Below are 23,267 nucleotides of genomic sequence, written 5' to 3' on the forward strand. Positions count from 1 at the left end.
TGGGGTTCCTCAGGGTTCCCCACTGTCCCCAATCCTGTTTAACATAGTAGCATAGTAACATAGTAAATGACGGCAGATAAAGACCTGAACGGTCCATCCAGTCTGCCCAACAAGATAAACTCATTTTACATGGTATATGATACTTTATATGTATACTTGAGTTTGATTTGTCCCTGCCTTTCTCAGTGCACCAGCTGTGTAAAACACTGTATCCCAGAGCTGTTTGGAAGAATGGCTCACTCCCCAGAAAATATAAATGGCCAATCCCCGAGCTTCCCTGGGACATGACAGCTTTGAAGAACTACCCTCTTTAAAAGACTGTAGATGGAAGGAAGGAAGGAAGGAAAGGAAAGGAAAGGGTTACCCCCCCCCCCCCCCCCCCCCCCCCCCCCATATTGTTCAGACATTCTGTAACTAAACAAAACACCTTAAGAGTGCTCTCATTCAGCATGATACTGGCAATACAAAAAGGAAGAAAGGAAATGCTAAGGAGAGAAACAAGCAGCTAAATACAAAGGTAATAAACAGGATTCATTTTACAGAGAAGGCTACCAAAGCACATTGGAAATTAGGTTACCAGCACAGGATAGACTACAGACAAGATGGTTCAAAGCCAGCATTAAAAAGAAAAAAAAAACCCACAAATCTAATTAAACAGACAAATGCAGATTTTGTAACACTGACTTGGCAACAGTCACATATCTCATTGCTAAGAGTGATGTGCTGATGTCAAAATTGTACACAGAAAAGAACTAAGGTAGCACTTCTCATGTGTTGATATGTTCTTAGATAGATATTTCTGCAATTTGAAAGTAAATTATTACATCTATGCAGATGACCTCACACGATTTATCCCAGTGGACAATAAGGAGCTAGTTCCAATTATGTTGATCCAGAATTGTTTCGATGTGGTGGAAGCATGGGCTTATACGTTTCGCTTGAAATGGGATAGTGTAACCCCCTTGTTAAGGCAATTACATTGGCTTCCTATAGAGGCAAGATCGTTGTTTAAACAATCTGCGTGGGTTTACAATGTGTTATATGGTTTAGCTCCGCCATCACTAATGTCTTTAGTATCATTCTTTACATTAAGAAACTGCCTTTGAGTGGAGAGTCAGTTAAAACTTAACTTTCCCTCAGTACTAAGAGTGAAATATCAAGAATCCAGTATCTGGAACTCCTTACCAAATGGAGCTCGATTAGAATCTAACTATTCAAAGTTTAGGAAGAAACTAAAATTCTGAATTTTTTGTATTTTATAATAATGCAATGTGCTGGGTGTCCTTGTAATTTTCCCAGTCTGATTGATCAGTTTGTTTTTCTTACTGTAATCTGCATTGAACTATTAGGTAATTGCAGAATATAAATGTAAATGTAATGTGGGAATCTTGAAACATATGTAGCCAGAGGCCTGGGTTGAGAATAGAAAGCTGCACGGAAATAGGGATTGCTGGATTCCCACAGGAATGGAAGAAGTCGTCATGGGATTCCCACGGGGATGGAAGACATTACCGCGGGATTCTCACAGGAGTGTAGTCAAAATCTCTGGTGACTCCAGACTGAGGCGTGAAATGCCCAGAGAGGCACACCAGATTGAGGCTTGGAACACTCATTGATTGAATAGTAAATACCATCCAAAAACCCATGGGAGGCTGTTGGGGTTGGGAGGAAACAGAGGGCTGTGAGCAAGTAAATAATAGCATTGACTCCTGCGAGTATGGGTGGGAATGGAGGAGATTAATTGTGGGGATGGAATGGATCTTAGCGGGTACAGGTGGGTATGGGTAAGATTCCATTGGGGATGGGTAGGGATGGGTACATTTCTGACCCCATGCAACTCTCTAGTTGAGAACCCGTGGCTTAGAGGGAACAGTGCCCCCAGGTAAATGGTTTAATCTAAGAGTTCTAAGGGTGAATGGTGCTATACTTCAATCTTGCACAGCTGGTGAAAGGCATTATATTTCAGTATTGCATGATGATGGAGAGTGTTTCAATTTGATTTTTTGACTCAGCCTGACCAAAGTACTTTTTATACATACTTTGTGTATATTGCTTGAACTCATTTCCTTCTCGGTTCTCAACACTGCTTATTACAAGTGGAGTGGAGGAGTGGCCTAGTGGTTAGAACACCAGTCTTGCAATCCAGAGGTGGCCAGTTCAAATCCCACTGCTGCTCCTTATGATCTTGGGCAAGTCACTTAACCCTCCATTACCTCAGGTACAAACTTAAATTGTGAGTCCCCCTGGGACAGAGAAATATCCAGTGTACCTGAATATAACTCACCTTGAGCTACTACTGAAAAAGGTGTGAGCAAAATCTAAATAAATAATACAAGCTGCTGCTTCATTTATCTAAAGTTTCACAATGATTCTTTTTCATCAGACAACAAATGCAGCAAAATCTACATTTAGAACGGGAGAAGATGTGGCCAGCTAGAGCATTATGGTGGCTAGGGCATTTGCAATGAATTTTACTAATAACATGCTCAGATCCCACATTAGATATAACTCTATTTCTACCCATTTTTGTTGTTTATTATTTTACTAGCCGTTAAGCCCGTTAAAACGGGCAAGATTTCCAGCTACCCTCCTCGCCACCGCTCCCTCCCCCCTCCGTGCCGGGCCCCCTGCACTGACCTCCGTGTGGAAGCGCTGCAGGCAGCAGCAGAGCAATCTACTGCTGCCTGCAGTGCTTTCACACGGAGGTGAGAGGCGCTGTCAGGTCAGTGCAGGGGGCCCGATACAGAGGAGGGCGGGAGCGGCTGCGGGGATAGGGGGGAGGGGGGAGGGTGGAGGTTGGTGCGTGCGATGTTCGTTTCCAGGTGGCAGCATCCGACAGTGACTCTGACTCCGTTTCCCTCTCTGTTCCGCCCTCTGACGTCATCATGTCTTGACGCGAGGACGGGACAGAGAGGGAAGTCTCTACTGCGCATTTGCAGGTGAGTCGGTCACTTGCCGTTTATATGTTTGATTTTTATTTCAACATTTGTACCCCATCTTTTCCAATGAAATAGGAAATATTACAGATACAATCTAACATGTGCTGCCTGTGTTATCACATATTCAAAGAGAGTGTGGATGAAAATATGATATTCCCAATATTGACCACAAGCCTTTAAAAAAGTATACGCAAGAGCAACAAAACCAAAATACTCTGACGTTTATGAGTATAAAAAAAATGGAGATGATTACTCTGCAGGTCAGTCCTGTCAAAGGGGTCATTTTCAAATAGTCTGCATTGGGCCAAAGTTCACGTGCACTTTAGCCACGGACTTTGCACCAGTTTTTAAAAGCAAAAGTAGGCAAAAAGAGGTTGTCCCCTCACCTCCAAAACCATATAAATAGTTCAGCTTCATTGTAACAGGCATGTCTCGTTAACCATTTTCATATGCTCCAACTCGCTCCCTTGACATCAACCCTTTGATGTGGGACCTGCTAAGGACTAATGCGGAAGCACTTACTATCTCTTATTTAGGATGCATTAAGGAGCAGATTGTATATGTGGCGCCTAAAAACTCAAAGCTGAAATCAGTACCAACTAAGCATATTCTATACACGGTGCCTAGATTTATTGCCGATTATAGAATAAGCTTAGTTGATATCTCAGTGCCTAAAACTATGCGCATCCATTTACACCAATGAAAACGTGGCATAAAGCCTGGCGCACAGGTTTAGGCACACTGGGCCATATTCTGTAACTATGTGCGTAAATTTCAGAACACCCACAAAATGCCCATTTCCCCACCCATGACCACGCCCCTTTTGCCTGTGTACATTAGAGGTTTGGAGCACTTCATTACAGAATACTTAGTGAGTTGTGCACATAAATTCTAATCAGTGCCAATTAGTGCTCATTATTGCTTGCTAAGAGCTTAAGAGCTGTTATCAACGCTGATTAACTTGTTAAGCCAATTAAGTTACGTATGTTGTTAAAGAATCGGCACGGATCTCTAGGCACACTATATAGAATCCGGGTGTAAATCCTTCTGCATTAACTCTGTTATTCGGTTAGTGTGTGCTAATCATAACAGGCTAGCCGGATAACATGGGAATGCCCGTCCTCTACTCATGTCATACCGCCTTTAAAAAAAAATCTAAGAAAATTGTTAATGCACGGGTTAACGTGTGCTAAAAGGCAAAATATCACACAATACTTTTAACGCGCTCTGCAGTAACCTGTTACTGAGTACTATCCACATGTTAAGGGTTTAACAACCTTTAGTAAACATACCCCTGTGTTTTCTTAATTATTTCAGTTTGTCTTGTTTTTCTATTAAAGAAAAACATACAGTGGGGGAAATAAGTATTTGATCCCTTGCTGATTTTGTAAGTTTGCCCACTGACAAAGACATGAGCAGCCCATAATTGAAGGGTAGGTTATTGGTAACAGTGAGAGATAGCACATCACAAATTAAATCCGGAAAATCACATTGTGGAAAGTATATGAATTTATTTGCATTCTGCAGAGGGAAATAAGTATTTGATCCCCCACCAACCAGTAAGAGATCTGGCCCCTACAGACCAGGTAGATGCTCCAAATCAACTCGTTACCTGCATGACAGACAGCTGTCGGCAATGGTCACCTGTATGAAAGACACCTGTCCACAGACTCAGTGAATCAGTCAGACTCTAACCTCTACAAAATGGCCAAGAGCAAGGAGCTGTCTAAGGATGTCAGGGACAAGATCATACACCTGCACAAGGCTGGAATGGGCTACAAAACCATCAGTAAGACGCTGGGCGAGAAGGAGACAACTGTTGGTGCCATAGTAAGAAAATGGAAGAAGTACAAAATGACTGTCAATCGACAAAGATCTGGGGCTCCACGCAAAATCTCACCTCGTGGGGTATCCTTGATCATGAGGAAGGTTAGAAATCAGCCTACAACTACAAGGGGGGAACTTGTCAATGATCTCAAGGCAGCTGGGACCACTGTCACCACGAAAACCATTGGTAACACATTACGACATAACGGATTGCAATCCTGCAGTGCCCGCAAGGTCCCCCTGCTCCGGAAGGCACATGTGACGGCCCGTCTGAAGTTTGCCAGTGAACACCTGGATGATGCCGAGAGTGATTGGGAGAAGGTGCTGTGGTCAGATGAGACAAAAATTGAGCTCTTTGGCATGAACTCAACTCGCCGTGTTTGGAGGAAGAGAAATGCTGCCTATGACCCAAAGAACACCGTCCCCACTGTCAAGCATGGAGGTGGAAATGTTATGTTTTGGGGGTGTTTCTCTGCTAAGGGCACAGGACTACTTCACCGCATCAATGGGAGAATGGATGGGGCCATGTACCGTACAATTCTGAGTGACAACCTCCTTCCCTCCGCCAGGGCCTTAAAAATGGGTCGTGGCTGGGTCTTCCAGCACGACAATGACCCAAAACATACAGCCAAGGCAACAAAGGAGTGGCTCAGGAAGAAGCACATTAGGGTCATGGAGTGGCCTAGCCAGTCACCAGACCTTAATCCCATTGAAAACTTATGGAGGGAGCTGAAGCTGCGAGTTGCCAAGCGACAGCCCAGAACTCTTAATGATTTAGAGATGATCTGCAAAGAGGAGTGGACCAAAATTCCTCCTGACATGTGTGCAAACCTCATCATCAACTACAGAAGACGTCTGACCGCTGTGCTTGCCAACAAGGGTTTTGCCACCAAGTATTAGGTCTTGTTTGCCAGAGGGATCAAATACTTATTTCCCTCTGCAGAATGCAAATAAATTCATATACTTTCCACAATGTGATTTTCCGGATTTAATTTGTGATGTGCTATCTCTCACTGTTACCAATAACCTACCCTTCAATTATGGGCTGCTCATGTCTTTGTCAGTGGGCAAACTTACAAAATCAGCAAGGGATCAAATACTTATTTCCCCCACTGTACCTGGCAGTACTCAGGCAGTAACCATGTGAAGCACAGTTACCGCCGGGTTAGCGCGGGAATCCTTACCAGCTCCTAAATAGGAGGCGGTAAGGGCTCCCCCAGGAAATGGCTGCTTGGCAAGTGCTAAAAGGGGCCCTAAATGCTTAGAAGCCCATTCAATTCCCATGGGCTTCTTTGCATTCAGCGCCTGCTAATTGGTAGTGTTGCTTTGGAAAAACAGCCCTTACAATGCTGTTAGTTGAATACTACACAAGTATACAATTTGTCTTCTGCTTAAGGACCATCAGAAAATATTTATGGGGAGATTTTGCTAAATAAGGTCTTTCGTAAAGTTCTAAATGGAAAGCAGAAACATCATCCCTTTCTCAGTAACAAAGCAGAAAACATTGTTTACAAAAAAATATAAAAAAAAACAAGTTGTAACATAAAATACAACAGCAGATACAATCACAACATCTCCATCACACGGCAGAAACTTTGGAAACATTACAACAGTGCTATACTGGAAAGCACTGGAATCACAACCCTAACAGAATTTTGAAGAATAATCCCCATTCCAACCGATACAAAGATGGATGCAAGGAAACCAAACATAATAATAAAAGAGATATTGATCATAGAGGTACAAATCACAAATGATTGAATTGTGAAGAAAGAGCGAGAAGATCCTCAAGTACAAAGAAATGCATTCAATGACCAAAAAAATGTGGCTGAAAGATATAGAAATAAACAATTCATATTTCCCCATTGGGTGCCACAGGCTTGATTAAAAGGAATTTTCGAGTGCACCTGGATAGGTTACTTATACTTTTACATCTTAGGAACTCCAGAATGAAGCTCTCTTTGGCACAATGCAATTACTGCAGAGAGCATTAATAGTAAATTTGAGGAACTGAGATCAACGTCTACATACCCTGGCTTAAGAGCAAAGTTCATTACTATCATGGTATGCGAAAAATTGACCCATTTGGAGACATTGCCCCCAAGAGAGAAAACAGTTTACAAGTAGTTTTTCCCATTCACACCCCTGTATTATTACCAGATCAGAATTGTCAGAGCCAGCGGGTTGCTCAATCCATTCCCAGAAAAAGGAAAATGATAAGCTAGGCCATGCATTTATGAAATATTGTTGCAAGCATCAGAGAGATGGAATAATCTGATATGACAAACCAATTTCTGATAATCCTAAATCTAGTTTTAGCAGGGACTCATCTACCTCTTTTTAGACGTGAATTAGGCTATGGTAAATAAAAAGGTGGGTTATTTTACCACTAACTCATATTATCTTAGACAGGTCCTATTTTAGGCAACAAGACTTAGTTACTAATAACCCAGGTTAAAATTAAAATAACCCATTTTAACAGCAGCAGCCCACATTGATAACTTCTCCTTTTGGTTGTGATTTGCTATCTTGCATCTAATTGGGCCAAATGTGCTAGACATGTTTCCCGTAGATACAAAATGTGAAGAGCTCTGTGGTACATCTGTCCCATCATGAATAGCTTTTATGCGTACTATAGAGTTTCCATTTTGTCCAAGTGATGTGGAAGATCTGCCCTTATTACATGTTTTCTTGTTCCTCTTGTCTTCTGCCTAGTTCCTTCCAGCTGTACAGATGACCTGTTGTGTATGGCCCCCTGCAATGAGTGTCTGCACATGGCCCTATATCCCTCCACATCAGCCACAGGCCATCCCTGCCTGGTAAGATACAGCAGCAGGTGGTTATTTCAGAGGAAGAAATCCAGAGTAATCAAGTACTTGAAAGCAAATTTCAATCTCCTTTCAAGTCCAGTGAGAGAATCCAAACAAAAGTTTTGTACTGGAAAAGATGCATCTGCTTCTAAAAACAAACAAAAAACAGTTCCCTACCAACAAGAAAAGTGTCACAGATCAGCTTTGCATTTTTACAACTAGAATTAAAAAAAAAAAAAAAAACCACCTTCTCTACTTAGAAAGATTTAAAGATGATATAACCCATAAGTCTTAACTATAAACTCATTTTGCAGTCTCTCTTTCCTGGTGTTTTTCTCATAATTTGCTACCTGTTAAAAACAAAAAACAAACCCAAATGGTGTTTGGAAGTAGTATGGCTTTTAAACACCAACAGATGTAAATACGTCTAACTGCTTCCAAATTATAACCCAGAATCTACTGCCAAGGCACTTCAAGGACCTACTTGAAAGAATGCCAGGTAGGCCATTTCCTCATTAAGCGCTCCTGAGAAACAAATTCAAAGCATGTTATGCCTGTCACTTCCATTATGTCTGTAGAGCTCAGCACTATACAGTACACGTATGCACCTATAGATATTCTCCCGGCACCATTTTCTTTTGTGTGTAAAAAAAACAGTGGTTTTCTTTAAAACAATATTAACAGAAACAAAACACCGGAAATGCCTACGGCTCATCTTTTTTTTTTTTTTTTGTTAAGGACTAAATAAAGTCACGTGATTGGCTTAGTCATACAGGGAAGCCAACAGTGTGTACAGTAACACCTCTGTGAGCAAATCAAGGTCAGAACAAAAAGTAGGTCAATTGAATTTGCTTAGGCACCAGCGTGAAGTTGAGGTTTAGACAGACATGCATTTAGTGAGTCAGATATCTTACTCTTCAGTGAATTTGTAGCTTTTTGTTTTGTTTTTTTGGTTTCAAAACAAAGGTATTCTTTTTCTTAATTTTAAATACTTTTCAGGATAACACCTCAAAGACAAGTTTAAACTGGCAGAAGTATGGCTTCATTACAGAAAAGGGGAAAAATGTAATTTGAGAAATCTTGAAACTATGCTACGTCCATTTTTACAACCATTTAACTTTCTCAAATACTATGATTACAATGAATGTGATGTTGTGCTACCTTTATATACCACATTCAAGAGCAGTCAAACAATCATAAATCAAAAGATCAATCCCCATGACCCTAGAGATCACAGCCGAACTCTCCAAAAGCCTGTTGAAAAAAATAAAAGGTCTTCAAAGAAGATTTAAAAGTTTTATAAAGCAATATTTCACAAGCATAGGGCAAGTACTTCAAGGCTGAACATTTTATGGAACTAGTAGCATCACAGTAGTCTACCCCCTCCTTGTCCAGCATTCTCCCTTCTCTTTCCTGCACCCCCCAGGTGTCCAGCATCTCCCCTTCTCTTTTCTCCCAAGGAGGTTTCACCATCTGCCTTTACTTTCCCTACCACCCTCCCCCTTTGAGGTGTTCAGCATCTGTTCTCTCTACACACCTGCCCCCACCACCTTTCCAGCATTTCCCCACTTTCCAGGGGCATAGTAGCTACCAATAAGTGAGGCCGGCAAATTGCCCAGAGCTGCCCAATGATAGGAGCTGCCTGAAACTGCACTCCCTTCCTCCCCCCCCCCTCTCCTATACTCAGGTCCTGTATCTCTCTACCCCTCCCCCCTTGCACCTGAATGGGTCTGACATCTGTCTATCTCTCCCACCCCCACCCCGCCAGTCCTCCAAATGTTGCAGGAGGTTGCTGGCTCAAAGGAGGGAGAGAGGGAGATGACAGACTACAGAAGGTGGGTGGTGGGTCAGAAGGCACAGGAGGAAGGGAAGAGAGAGGAGAGAAGCCAACCATGAAGAAGGACAAGGACACAAAAGGGATGCTGGTTTTGGAGGGAGCAAAGGGACACGAACACAGAGGGGAGACACTGGACAGAATGGATAGAGACATATAGAAAAATGGATAGTAGACATAGAGAAGAAATGTCAAAAGGACGGGAGACCCTGGAGAGAGTTAAGAAAAAACCCAGAAAAGCAGAAGACAGACACTAGGACCAAAGCAACACTCAGACAACTTGTTCTGAATGTATTAATTGTTATATGTCAGCTTAGGGAAATGTGCATCCTCCCCTCTTCTCCCCACTTGAGAGTGATGGTGTTATAGGAGGGCCCAGTCAATCCTAACTACACCACTGCCACTTCCCCTTCACCTACCAGGCCAAACTTGTTTCCCCTCCCATTCACTGCTGCTGAACTACAGCAACAAGAGTCCTGCAGCCAGCCAGTGGGGGGGCCTTGAGCATTAGTGCATGTACGAGGTCTGCAGCACTCTGTCCCATCCAAACTTCATGTTTCTGAAAATGGAAGATGGCAGACCTTGAGCACACATAGGTGATCAAAGCCCCAAGCCAGCCATGCAGGCTTTTGTGACTGCTGCATCAGTGCTGACCCCAAACTGTGCTGCCCTAAGTGGATGACTGATCCACCTAGTGGCTGGGCTGGCTCTGGGCACAAGGAATCAAGTCAAATGCTGCCCAGTAGTGTTGGTCACCAGTGTTAACGGCAACAGGTCTATTACCAGAAAATACTGATTACAGTTCTTGAAACCCCAAAAGGTGTTGCAATAAATAAATACATGTACAAAACTATCAAAAACAAAATGTTACCCAGAAAGAAATGTGCTCGCACATCCAGCGCATGGCAGAAACTCCTACACAGAGTAGCATTAAATGTCTTTCACAAGATAGGATACTTTGACCTAAGAAAATCAGTTCTTTCATAAAATAAAAATATATACAACATATACATTGACTCCTGTTTCTGTACATTTCACCTTGGCACACAATTTCCATTTATCAGATAGGATTAATTAGAGAAGGGCGCATTGCTTGTTAGAGTGCAATAAAAATTTTAATTCACAGGTTTGAGTGCACTAACACCTCCATAATTGGGAAAATTTCAGGAAAAAAATTAAACCTGAATTTTTGTTTTTGCCTGTGTACATCTTTGTACAGTCAAGAGGAAGCCCATTGACCTGCTAAGTCTCCCAACTGAAAACAGTAAATTTACAAGAGATATGGAATATTGGGGTCAGGGTAGGGTTTTCAAGCAGGTTTCTTTTAGTTAAGGAAAGCCAGAGCCTGGCACAGCCTTTGAAAATCAGTAATAACTAATAGCAATGCTTTTTTTGTGCTGGTACACACCAGTACGGCATACCGGCACCTTTTTTCTGAGGGCCGGCTCACCTGCCTGTCTTCAGCTCCCTGACTTTCCATTCGTGCCCCCTGCGTTGAAATCTTCTACTTTTTACCTGAAGTCGCAGATGCGAACCAGCAGTGAAAACAGCAAGCAGGCTCGCCTCCTTGTCGCTTCCCTTCCCTCTCAGCGTCCTGCCCTCGCGGAAAGGAAATTACATCAGAGGAGGGCGGGACGCTGAGAGGGAAGGGAAACGACGAGGAGGCGAGCCTGCTTGCTGATCTCACTGCTGGTTTGCCACTGCGACTTTGGGTAAAAAGTAGAAGATTTCAATGTAGCGAGCACGAACGGAAAGTCGGGGAGCTGAGGGCAGGCAGGTGGGGCTGGGGTTGGAACGATCTCAGGGGCAGGTGGAGGCTGGGGCAAGTCTCTGACATGGAAGGGAGGAGGATGGGGGCAAAGAAGAATCGCTGGACATGGAGGGGAGGGCAGAGGAGAATCGGTGGACATGAATGGGAGGGAAGGATAGGGGCAAAGGAGAATCGCTGGACATGGATGGGAGAGAAGGATAGGGGCAAAGGAGAATCTCTGGACATGGATGGGAGGGGAGGCCAGAGGATAATCGCTGGACATGGATGGGAGGGGAGAGAGGAGAGTTGCTGGACATGGATGGATGGATGGAGGGCAGAAGAAATGATGGACATGGATGGAGGAGAGGGAAGACAGGAAGGAGATACACATGGACGGAGGGGAGGGGAGAGAGGAGAAATGATGGATATGGATGAAGTGGAGGGCAGGAAAGAGAAATGCTGGAGGGAAGGAAAGACAGAGGAAGGAGATGCACACGGATGGAGGGGAAGGGAGAGAGTTGAAATGCTGGACATGGATGGAGAGGAGGAAAGAGAGGAAGTGAGATGAACATGGATGGAGGGTATGGGGAGAGGAGAAATGCTGTACATGGATGGAGAGAGGGAAGACAGAGGAGGAGATGCACATGGATTTAGGGGAGACGAGAAATTCTGGACACGGATGGAGGGGAGGGGAGAGAGTTGAAATGCTGGACGTGGATGGAGGAGAGGGAAGAGAAAGGAAGTGAGATGAACATGGATGGAGGGGAGGAGAGAGGAGAAATGCTGGACATGGATGGACGAGAGGGAAGAGAGAGGAAGAGATGCATATTGATGGAGGGGAGGGAAGAATAGGAAGGAGATGCATACTGACGGAGATGAGGGAAAGGGAAAAGAGGAGAAAAACTGCACATGGATGGAGAAAATAGGCAAAAACTGGATCCACTCTATACCTCCTCCAGTCAAGTCTGTGGAGGACCCAGCTTTTACCTATGGATGTAGAGCAAGAAATGAAGAAGAAAGGAGGAAAGTAAAGAAATAAATGGAATGGAAGCCCTGGAAACGGAGTTAAGGGAACAGATAGAGAGCAGCAGAATCAGAGACTGGGACCAACATAATCAGAAAAACAAAGTCACCAGACAACAAAGGTAGAAAAATCATTTTATTTTCATTTTAGTGTTTGGAATGTGTCCAATTTGAGAATTTACATCTGCTGTCTTTTTTTGCACTGGGTATACTGGAGCTGTAACAGCTTACAGAAATTATTTATAAAGAAAAAAAAAATCACAAGTTATTTTTTTCTCCTATACTGGTATAGTATTTTCAATGATGCCTGTTTATATGCACCATGGCTGGTATAAGGGGTGTGGCTACTGTGGGTGTGGCTAACATATGGGCGGAGCCATATACGGTGACCCCCACCCATATTGAGTACCGGTACCTTTTTTCCTACAAAAAAAGCACTGACTAATAGTCACATTCCTAAGAGTACACTTGCAACTAGTCCTTTCTAGATGGCTCCACTCCCACCCAAGGGCCAATGAATCCACATCTTCTCTCACTATCTGTCTAAGCTCTCTCACTCTGGCTTTGGGGATCCCTACCCCCTCCTAAGCAGCCCAAGGTAGCTGTAGAGGCTTGTTCCAAGAGCAACTGCAAAGCCTAATCAATGTGCACTCAAAGGCTACATAGGCAGGAGGCAGAGTGTGTGAGCATGTTGTTTGCTCAGTCCCAGAATTACCCCTGCAATTTTCTTCATGCCACTTCAAAAGATGGCAGCCTGTAGAAGAAAGGGGGTGGCAGACCAAGAATGGAAATCTCTGGGACTGGGGGACCAGGTTTGGGAACTGCTGCTCTAGGCATATGCACATTTGTTCCTGCCATTGATCTGATGTAAATGGTCATGCCATTGTAGGTTTATACTAGTATTTTGTAATGGAATTGGGATGCCCATCACATCATCGGGCCTCTAAATGGAGGCACCCCAAAAAACTTTAACTGGGCAGTCGCCATTTTGCTGCAGTTAAGAAGGCATGTAAGATTGTCCTTTTCCCCAGTTGATACCTCCTTTATTCATTTGTGCTACAGAAATTGGTCCCTTGAAGAAGGCCTGTACTGAAACATGGCCCGTGTTGGGTCACATTCTTCTAGCTGCACTGAGGTTAACTACTGACTTTTGTTTACAGTCGTGAACATTTGCACTTTGGTGATTTCCACTTTTGTTTTGTTTGTCTGAGGTATTATGTTGGACAAGAGTAGTTGGGAACTAAGGCCAGTGCCGGATGGACTTCTATGGTCTGTGTCCTGCAAATGGCAAAAAGACAAGTCTACATAATATATATTGCTTTATTATCATATGCTACGAATCAGGGTGCTGCGTATCTCAAGGAGGTTGGGAAAAATCTTAATGTTGAGATTAGCAAATTAAATACTGTTAGCAATACTTTTGGTTATAAATATTATGCAGTCTTGAGGCAGTATTTTAACTACCTGTATGTGGTTGGCATAATGACAAAATGCCAATCAGTGTTTCAGCATAAATGACTTGCTGAGCAGACTGGATGGATGTTGTCATTTTTTTAAGAGAATGGTGATGTTAGAACCAGAATTCAGTTGAGTAATTAACTGGGTTGAACACTCTATGGCATCTCTCACATCTGCACTATGACTTGTCAGTTTAAAGTCAACTGGGGAAGAAGTGTGTGGGGGGGGGGGGGGGGAGGGGGGACGAGGATGCTACTATCCGTTGTCCAATCAATAGCTTACTTTTGGATGAGCTGTAAAGGGGAGCTATTAATGAAGGAAGCATTAAATTTGCATATCTATGTACTAAAATCTGAGCTGGGGGCAAGCTTTTTATTTCTCATACCCCTTCACACTCCTACCTTCATTTTTGCATGTCAGTGGGAACATGATACTGCTATGGTGTTCATTAGCTCCCTCTACTATTCACATCATATTTATGAATGGACCAGGTGTAGGCAACCTTTATGCACAGAAGGCTACATGAAGGTTTGTACTATCCCTGGTGGGCCGCACCATCACATAATGGGAAATGCACAGAGCTCCATAGACCTTCTGTTATAAATAAATAAATAAATAAATACATAAATAAATAAAAATTTAACTAAATCAAGAAAACAAACTGCTAAAGTGGCTATTGTGAAAATATTTGTAAAATACAGCATTTAAAAGTCACCAAACCTCTGCTTAACAACATTTTCTGTTTACACTTCACATGATCTGACAGGCTACATAAAATTCATTGGGAGTTCATTACATCATAAATGTTTATAAATAAAATGTTGAATGTCATTCTATGAGTCTCATTCTACTACACTACCAGTTCATTTACAATCTATTTCTCATATTATATCAGGAACTAAAATATACAAAGATTTAGAAAAGCAGAGACAACATTAAACTTAAGAGAATGTATAACACCTAGCAGCTTTCTCACTTTACATAAGATTCAAGGCCTCTGGCCTTAAATTTAGCCAAGTAAATACATAAAGTACCCTTCTCTTCTAGAATGAAGCACCTGCTGGAGCAAACATGAGATGGGAATTTTGTTCAATGGAGATTTATGTTTGAAGACAGAACAAAATTCCCAACCATTCTCTCACTAAAGTAAAAGCATCCCATAGAAGGAAAAATAAACAAGCCTAGCTGAAAAAGAAAATCATTCTACAACATATTACCATTCCCAAAAGGCTAGTTACATCCTGGACATTAGCTGGTACACTTTAGGCCCTGAGCACTGAAAGCCTGCAGTTATGCATGTCTATTTTGGAGTCACTCATAACACAGCACATGCTCTGTTCTCACAAGAATAGATTCCTCTGAAAGAATAAAATTATTTGGCAAGTACTCTGCAGACAGTTCCATTTCCTTCTTTTAGAGCTTACAAACAAAATAATGAACAAGAGAATCCTGTGTCACAGAACAAAGAGTCCACTAGTCTCAAATTTTAAAAAAAGGGATGCCGCTTACTATTTCTATGGTGCTACTTTACAGTACAATAATTAGATGAGACTATAACATATTTAGATTACAGTATCTGTTCCAATGTTCATCTGATAGAAAATCACATAACAACTACTTTTTAGACAAGACACATCCTACATCAAAAGACTCAAAGTGCTATTTCCTATTTAAAACCATTTAAGAACTGGTGAGTGGTAATAAAACAAGATCTTCTATGACCAGACTCATCGTTCAGAGCATATTTACCTGACAACGTTTCTCCTTCGGTAATTTATAAATGTATTCCTTAAGAGGCACAGCACTTATTGCAACATGAAAATTGCTCACAAACCACTGTCATTTTATTTTCTGTAGAAAAAATGGTTTTACTGTAATGGAAAATCACTAAGGGGCCCTTTTACTAAAATACATTCAAATTGGCAGTTACCATGGCTTAACGTGGGTTTTACCACACAGTAGCTACAAATTTTACACAGCAACTTCCGGTCATATGTTAATGTTCCCAATAGTGTGCGGTACCCCCTGAGAAGTTAAATAGGAGGCAGTAAGTGGTCCCATGTTATTTCCAGTAAGGGGGCAGAGTTTGTGTGTTGGGGGACATCAGGGGTGCAAGGTAGGATCGACTACTGTCAGGGAGTTCTACGGTGTGACAGAGGATGGAGGGGGTCAGTAGCGTACCAAAGATCAAATCATAAAGAAACTTCAGGCCTCCCAAAACACAGCAGCCAGGCTTATATTTGGAAAAACTCGTTTTGACAGCGCCAAACCACTCCGAGAAAAACTACATTGGCTACCAATCAAAGAACGTATCACTTTCAAAATCTGCACGACTGTTCATAAAATTATTTACGGCGAGGCACTGGGTTACATGACAGACCTCCTAGACTTGCCAACCAGAAACACCACAAAATCTGCACGATCATACCTAAATCTCCACTACCCAAGCAACAAAGGACTCAAATACAAATCCACCTATGCATCCAGTTTTTCATACTTAAGGGCACAACTGTGGAATGCACTGCCAAAAGCAAGAAAAACTACGCTCGAACACCTAAATTTCCGGAAAGCGCTAAAAAAACTGTTCAAAAGAGCATACCCCACCGACCCAACATAAAATACCTGGACACTTGTGACACAATGTAACCAAAGACTGTAATGGACATTACTTGATTCTTCCTCCCCTCTCCCTATCTAAGTTCCCCTAACTGTACCTACCTTACATATACCTCATTCTACCACAATATCGCTATGAATTAATCCAAACCATGTATTTGTTCAGACCGGAATCGGCTAACGCCGTTAACGGTAATATGTAAGCCACATTGAGCCTGCAAAAAGGTGGGAAAATGTAGGATACAAATGCAACAAATAAATAAATAAAATAAATAAGGGAAGGGCGGTGGGGGCATCCACCCTGGGTGCAGACTGCAAGGGGGTGCAAGGTTCAGTTGCACAGCTGGGTTCCCTGCCCCCTCTGAAATAACTTCCTTTTCTGGGGCAGGGGACAGGTGGAGCCGACAGCCATGCGACTGCACCTTGCACCCCCTTGCTGCCTGCACCCAGGGTGGACGCCCCCACCGCCCTGCCCTTGGTACACTACTGCTCTGTGCACCCCCAGGTGGAGAGAATGGTGCACTTCGGGGGGAGAAGGGTGAAGCACCTGGGGGGGGTGTAGTGGGGACTCACCCTGGGTGGCAGCCAACCTAGGTACACCACTGCAGGAGCTGCAGAAGCGGGGGGAATACCGCAGCACCTACCCTGACAGTGTGCTGTGCTATCTGCCCGTAATGCAGCTAAACGTACAACCTCCCTTTGAGATGGAGATAAGTGCTACGCACAGTAAAATCCCATTCATTAACTGTCACAGCAAATCACTCCTCTGCCCGTCCATGACACAGTGCTGTCTTTTTAGCATAGGAGACAGTAATATAGGTCTGCGCTACTACCTTGTGGTAAGCTCCATGATAGCTACTTAATGTAGCCTGTCAAAAGGCCTCAAAATGTCCCTCAGTGCAAAAATATAGAAATAAATTTTATACATGCAAGTACAAATCATAACACACCCTAAAGGAGAACAGGTTTTCTGAGCCAAGATTCCACTCTAAACATTTTATGACTAATTTGTTATTCAGGCAATATTCATATTTAGCTTTATACGCCAAACTTCCTGAAAAATATGTTTCCTACAATTAGCCTGCAGATAATCAGAGCTCTTCAAATGCTGCATGGTTACTAAGCAAATTAGTTTAAAAAACACTACTTAAGGAGGAAACAGTGGAAGACACCACTGTGAGCAGCCTGAAGCGGGGACTCAATTGAGGGAGTGCAAAACGAGCTACACCAGAAACATCCTGGCCTCATGGTGATAAGTGACATCATCAAATGGTGTCCTGTGTGCATAAAAGCCCAAGCGAGCTGCGGCACATAGCCACAGGCATGTATTAAAAGGGGCGTGCCCAAATGAGCAGCGGAAAGTAAAGCCTAAGCCATCTACTCCCTCTGCCCAAGGGCCATTTTTTTATGTTTCATTTTATGCATGTATTTTTTATTCTAATATGGATTTGTCAATGATATTTATTATATGTTTATTTATAAGAAAACTCCAGTTTTATTTTATAAATGTTATTTATGTGTTATTTCTGATTGTGAGTGTGTACACTCCTGATGCATGCAATATTCATGTCGAAACACGGCTGTGTCGGGTCACTGTGTGCAATAAAAAGTTCCTTTGGTTCCACAAGTGGCTCTCGCTCTCAACTATTTTGTATTGCCAGCATGTAGTTCTGCACCACAAGACATGTACATGTTCCATCTGCTCTTTCTTTGGATGTAATCTCTAAACTCCACTGACAGGACTCATCCTTATCCAATAATTTCTAATGTTGTAACTCCTCTGGATATGGGGACCTAATACTGTGGGTTCCTCTTTGCCCTCAAACATTCCTAAATAGGTGGTTTTAACTCTGGAGGGTGGCTAGGCAGTACCAAATGAGACATCTGTAGATATTTCCCTGGTGGATATTTAGTCTCTAGTTTCTTGGACGAGAGACTAATTAAACTACGATCTCTCAATTATGTACTTTAACTTCGGAAATGGTTACTAAAGAATTAGTTACTAGATTGGCTTCAGTTGAGTCCTATGTTCAAGGTACTGAAACAAAGCTATCTCCTTACAGGCTTCTACTGTCTCTGTTATTAGAGACGGTCTTCATATACATTCTAAAATAAGTTTGAAGCAACGGAAAAATTCTATAAGATCAATGGATTTGAGGATTCTTAATTTTTCAAGGACACATTGATGCCATTTTCAAAGCAGATGGATGTCTTAAAATGCCTAAAAAAATCGCCCATCTTCTAAAAATGACATGTAACATAGCAACATAGTAGATGACGGCACAGAAAGACCTGCACGGTCCATCCAGTCTGCCCAACAAGATAAACTCATATGTGCTACTTTTTGTGTATACCTGACCTTGATTTGTATCTGCAAATCAGCAAAAGTAGAGGCTGACAAATGCACAAACCAATAGGGAGATAATATCAAAAACCAGTTTATTCAGAATATTCATATCAAGGACCCGACACGGTCCGTGTTTCGGCGCCAAAGCGCCTGCCTCAGGGGTCACAATCAACTTTCTCTGAGAAGAAGCTGATAGGCTTGAATAATTCCTTTATGTATACAAGTTATTCCACAGAGAGAACAAAAGAACAGCCAACCGATCAGCAAACACAATGCTCCCAACATGGTAAAATAACCTCAGCTTTTGGCTAGGGTTATTTTACCATGATTGTATGGTTGTAATACATCGAGGTATGCATCCGATGCTCACTGCAGGTCACATTATGGTTTTGACAGTGACCTAGATATTGCCACATCAGGACATGACAGGCTGCATTAGAACCCTTTATGTCTCATTAAGGGGCAATTATCTTGACAAGGCTCTAATGCAGCTTGATAACTTCCCCCTTAGACTGTTACAAATATTACTCCTGAATGGATAAGAAATTATAGAAAGGTGAAGTAACACTGTGGCCACAATATTTTGACAGTTGATTAATAGTGTCACAAGGTAACGAGCAGAGAATTTAATTTTCTTAAGGGTCCTTTTAGCAAGCTGTGGTAAGCACTAGTGTGTGCTTACTGCAGCTTCAAAGGGTACTGCGGTAAGTTCTCGGTTAGTGTGCACACCACACGCTAAAAAATTGCTTTTATTTTTACCGTGTAGGGGGCATGTCTAGGGGTGGAGAGTGGATGTTTCTGTGGTAATCAGTTGGTGCAATTACATTGCCACGTGCTAACTGATTAGAACAGGATTAGCGTGCGAGCCCTTATGCCTACAAGTTAGGCGGTGGTAAGGGCTCACACACTCTTTTTTAATGGCAACATTAGTGTGTGGCCATTAATACAAAAATCCCCAAAATTGGCCATTTTACTGCTGCACTAAAAATGGCCTTAGTGTGTGAGAAAGATCCGTGTAAGGGCCTCACTATGGCCACTTTTTAGTACTGCTTTGTAAAAAGGTCCCTTTCATGGATTTTGATAGTCTACCTTTCTGTGATACTTAGCAATCTATAACAGACCACAAAGCAGACCGAAATATGTGCTGCCCGAGAATTTGTTGAAATATTTTTACTTCTGCAATTGCCTTTTAGTTATGTTTGACTTATTCTTGCTGTACACTGTACCTTGGGTGAATTTCTTCAAAAAGGCAGTAAATAAATTTAAATGATAAACAACCAGCAATATCGCACAATGGAAGAATGATTTCTAGTTAAAGTTATATGTTTTGTTTGCTATACTGCCCTTCATAGCTATATTTACAATAAAATCATTATGGAACATATAGGCAGCTGGTATGCAATGGAACAAATAACCCTGCTGCTACATAATACACAGTTTGGCATTATACTACATCAGTAGTTAGGAAAATGTTTACTAAGCTGTGTTAAGTAGCTTAGCCATTAACACAGGCCTGTGCTAACAACTACTACATGATAAAACTCGCAGCACAGTCAAAATAGAAAGTTAACTGCCAGGGGTGATGGACAGTGGTCTGGGACCATAACCACCTATCAAAAGTGATTAAACTAGATGGAAGCTAGGGAAGAGTGGGCCGTCAGGCACTGCCCTATTACCTCAATGGTCAGTCTGCCCCTGCTAGCTACTTAGTGTGATCTGAGGGGCAGAAAAGGGTAGCAATAGGGAAGGGGTGTCCAACCTTAGCCTTCAACAGGTCGGGCTTTCAAGATTTTCCCAATGAATATGCATGAGATCTATTTGTATAAAATAGAGCACTGAATCCTGAAATCCTGAAAACCCAACTGGATTGAGGTTCTCGAGGGCCGAGGTTAGACAACCCTGCAATAGCGCATAGACTCATGCCTCACACTAGCTGTCACCACTGTTGTAAGATTGTGGCTGTGCTACTAGACTATCAAGGAGCACTCCTGACCCCCCCCTCCCAAACAAGCCCCTCCCAACAAGATTAATCCCAAGATCATAATTCCCCTGACACAACCCTACCTGACCCCAGTCCCTACCTCCTTCCAAAAAGCACAACCCAATCTCATCACTTACCCATTCAGTCCCTGGCTGTCTAGTGGAATGGGGTGGGAATGGTACCCTTGCTCTTCCCCTGTCTGGCTCTTGGTTTCAAAATGGTACCCATGCTCCCTAGTGGTAGTCTCGAGGTACAACCACTTGGGGTCCATCCTTTCATATAAGCAGCAATTGCCTTTATATGGAAGAATGATCCCCAGCAAAAGTACCTCAAGACTACCATTAGGTGTGTCATATTGAAACTCAGAGCCAGATGGGGTTGGAACAGAGGGGGTCTGTTCCTGTCCTGTTCACCAGATAACCATGGATTGAATGGGTAAGTGATGGGGTGAGGGTCAGTGTGTACATCAGGTGGGAAGTGGATGGGGGAATGGTGCAGGTTGTACTGCCACAGCTTCTACCTTTCAGGGTATTTTACCACTTGACCCCATGTTATGTGCCCCAGCAGACAGTGTGAGTGCCCCCATGCTATCTGCAGGGGCACGTAAAGTGGTGCCCTTGTGGAGGGTATTTGCCCTGTGCTCTAAATGCAGGGCAGATACTGGGCATGCTCTCTGTATTTACCACACAGGCTTTGTTCCTATTGCACCTTAAATTTCACACTTAGGGCCAGATTCTATATAAGGCACCTAAAAAATCCGCGTGGTAAACATTTTCACCTAAGCATATTCTATAAGCTGCACTTATATTTAGGCACAGTATACAGAATACGCTTAATTGGTATTCCAGTACTTAAAACTACACACCTCCATTTATACCAACAAAACGTGGAGTCAATCCCTGCATGTAGATTTACGCACACTAAGCCATATTCTATAATTAAGCACGTAAATTTTAAAGCGTCCACAAAATGCCCAGTTCCCCGTCTATAACCATGCCTCTTTTGAACTGCATGCATTAGAATTTAGGCGCAATTCATTACAGAATATGCTTAGCAAGTTGTGCATGTAAATTCTAACTATTGCCAATTAGTGCTCATTATTGCTTGTTAAGTGCTGTTATCAAAGCTGATTAGTTTGTCCAGCCAATTAAAGTATGCACATTGTTATGGAATTTGCTCAGATTTCGGCACAGAACACTAAGAGGCATATTTTCAAAGCACTTAGACTTACAAAGTTGCATAGTAACCTATGAAACATTGTAAGTCTAAGTGCTTTGAAAATGAGCCCATAAGTGTGCTATATAGAATCCAGCAGTTAAAGTACAGCAAAGGCCAAAACCTACTGCACTTTAGTAAACAGGTCCCTCAGTATTGAAGGTGTAACTCTGGACAGGTTAGAATTCTATAAATCATGTATACTAAATAGTTTCTCTCTAAGCTTTGGTTGTGAATAAAGTCAGGTGACAGAAACAAAAAAAAGAAAAGAAAAAGCACTGCATGGCACCACAAGATGGATGCCATCTAACTTGTGTCTACATATACACAGGAACAGGAGAGGAGTGGGAACAGAATGTACAGACATCCTCGGTCTGTTTCTTGAAGAGCCTGATTCTGTTCCCACTCCTCTCCCGTTCTTGTGACTTTACGTGGGACACTGTTGTTCTTTCCACTCCTATGGTTTTGTTACTTTCCACACATACACACACATCTATTAATGAAACACATCACAGAGTACATACAAACAAGGCTAGCTCCCAATTATGTAATTCTACTAGAAACCTGAAGTGTAACAAGACCCAAGAGTGGCTTGCCTCGTTGGGTGCTCCTTTATAAAGAGTTATTCCAAACACTGGTGTAGTGAGTGAAACAAATAATTATATCTATTGCAAGACAAGTACAGCTTAATAGTTTTTTTCCAAAACAGTAACAATTTTAAAATTATCTGTCCTGAATGCATAGGAGCCAACTTTTCAAAATTACTCGAGGTGCTAAGACCAGTGGAAATAACCCTTCCTTCGACACATACCGGTACAAGGAATTTTCTTAATACTGGGGGCGCTCAAGCACCCACAGAGTCGACTCCTATGCCTGCATGGATGAAAGAAACTTCCTTTGGGCTCTGCTGCATCATCATGGGAATTGACAAATGTGTACAAGAAAGTGCTAAGGATGTACTTAACAGTTGACTCCTTGGAAGAAGGTTTTCAAGGACTGCTGACGCTGCTTCTGCTTTTATCCACCAATGTAGCATAGCAGATATGACCACATGGGAATCTGTTTACAATTCTCTCACCAGTACCCATAACTGGAAACCAGAAAAAACAAAAGAACCCACAACTTTTTGGTTCACAGGGTTTGAAGTTCAGCATGAGGTGTCCTGAGATTTCTCTTCGAAATGTGAAAAAATAAATGTAAGTTAAGAAACTGACTAGTGTCTACTTTCTAGTTTTTGTTAAAACAAAGTTTTGTTTTGATTTTAAATACAAATTTTTATTTCCTCTCCTAGACATGAAGATATTCATAGAAAATCTAATGTGTAGGGCCTGCACTGTCATCTAAGGAGCCAACACAGTAAAATTCCTGTGTTAGCTGTCCAACAGAAGAATGGGCAAAAGCTAGGGTGGGTGGAGGAGTGATCAGCTGTGACAACTAGTGCACAAGTTGATACCATGTGCTAGCAGT

At 42.3% G+C, this 23,267-nt stretch overlaps 1 protein-coding gene across 2 annotated transcripts in view; it reads right to left on the reverse strand.

Moving 5' to 3' along the window:
• The window catches only part of ARNTL (aryl hydrocarbon receptor nuclear translocator like), a 120,166-nt gene that overhangs the window by 88,563 nt on the left and 8,336 nt on the right, over nt 1–23,267 (reverse strand). The gene's annotated exons all lie outside the window — the stretch shown is intronic.

Source organism: Microcaecilia unicolor, chromosome 4 (assembly GCF_901765095.1).
Source record: "Microcaecilia unicolor chromosome 4, aMicUni1.1, whole genome shotgun sequence".
NCBI lineage: Eukaryota > Metazoa > Chordata > Amphibia > Gymnophiona > Siphonopidae > Microcaecilia > Microcaecilia unicolor.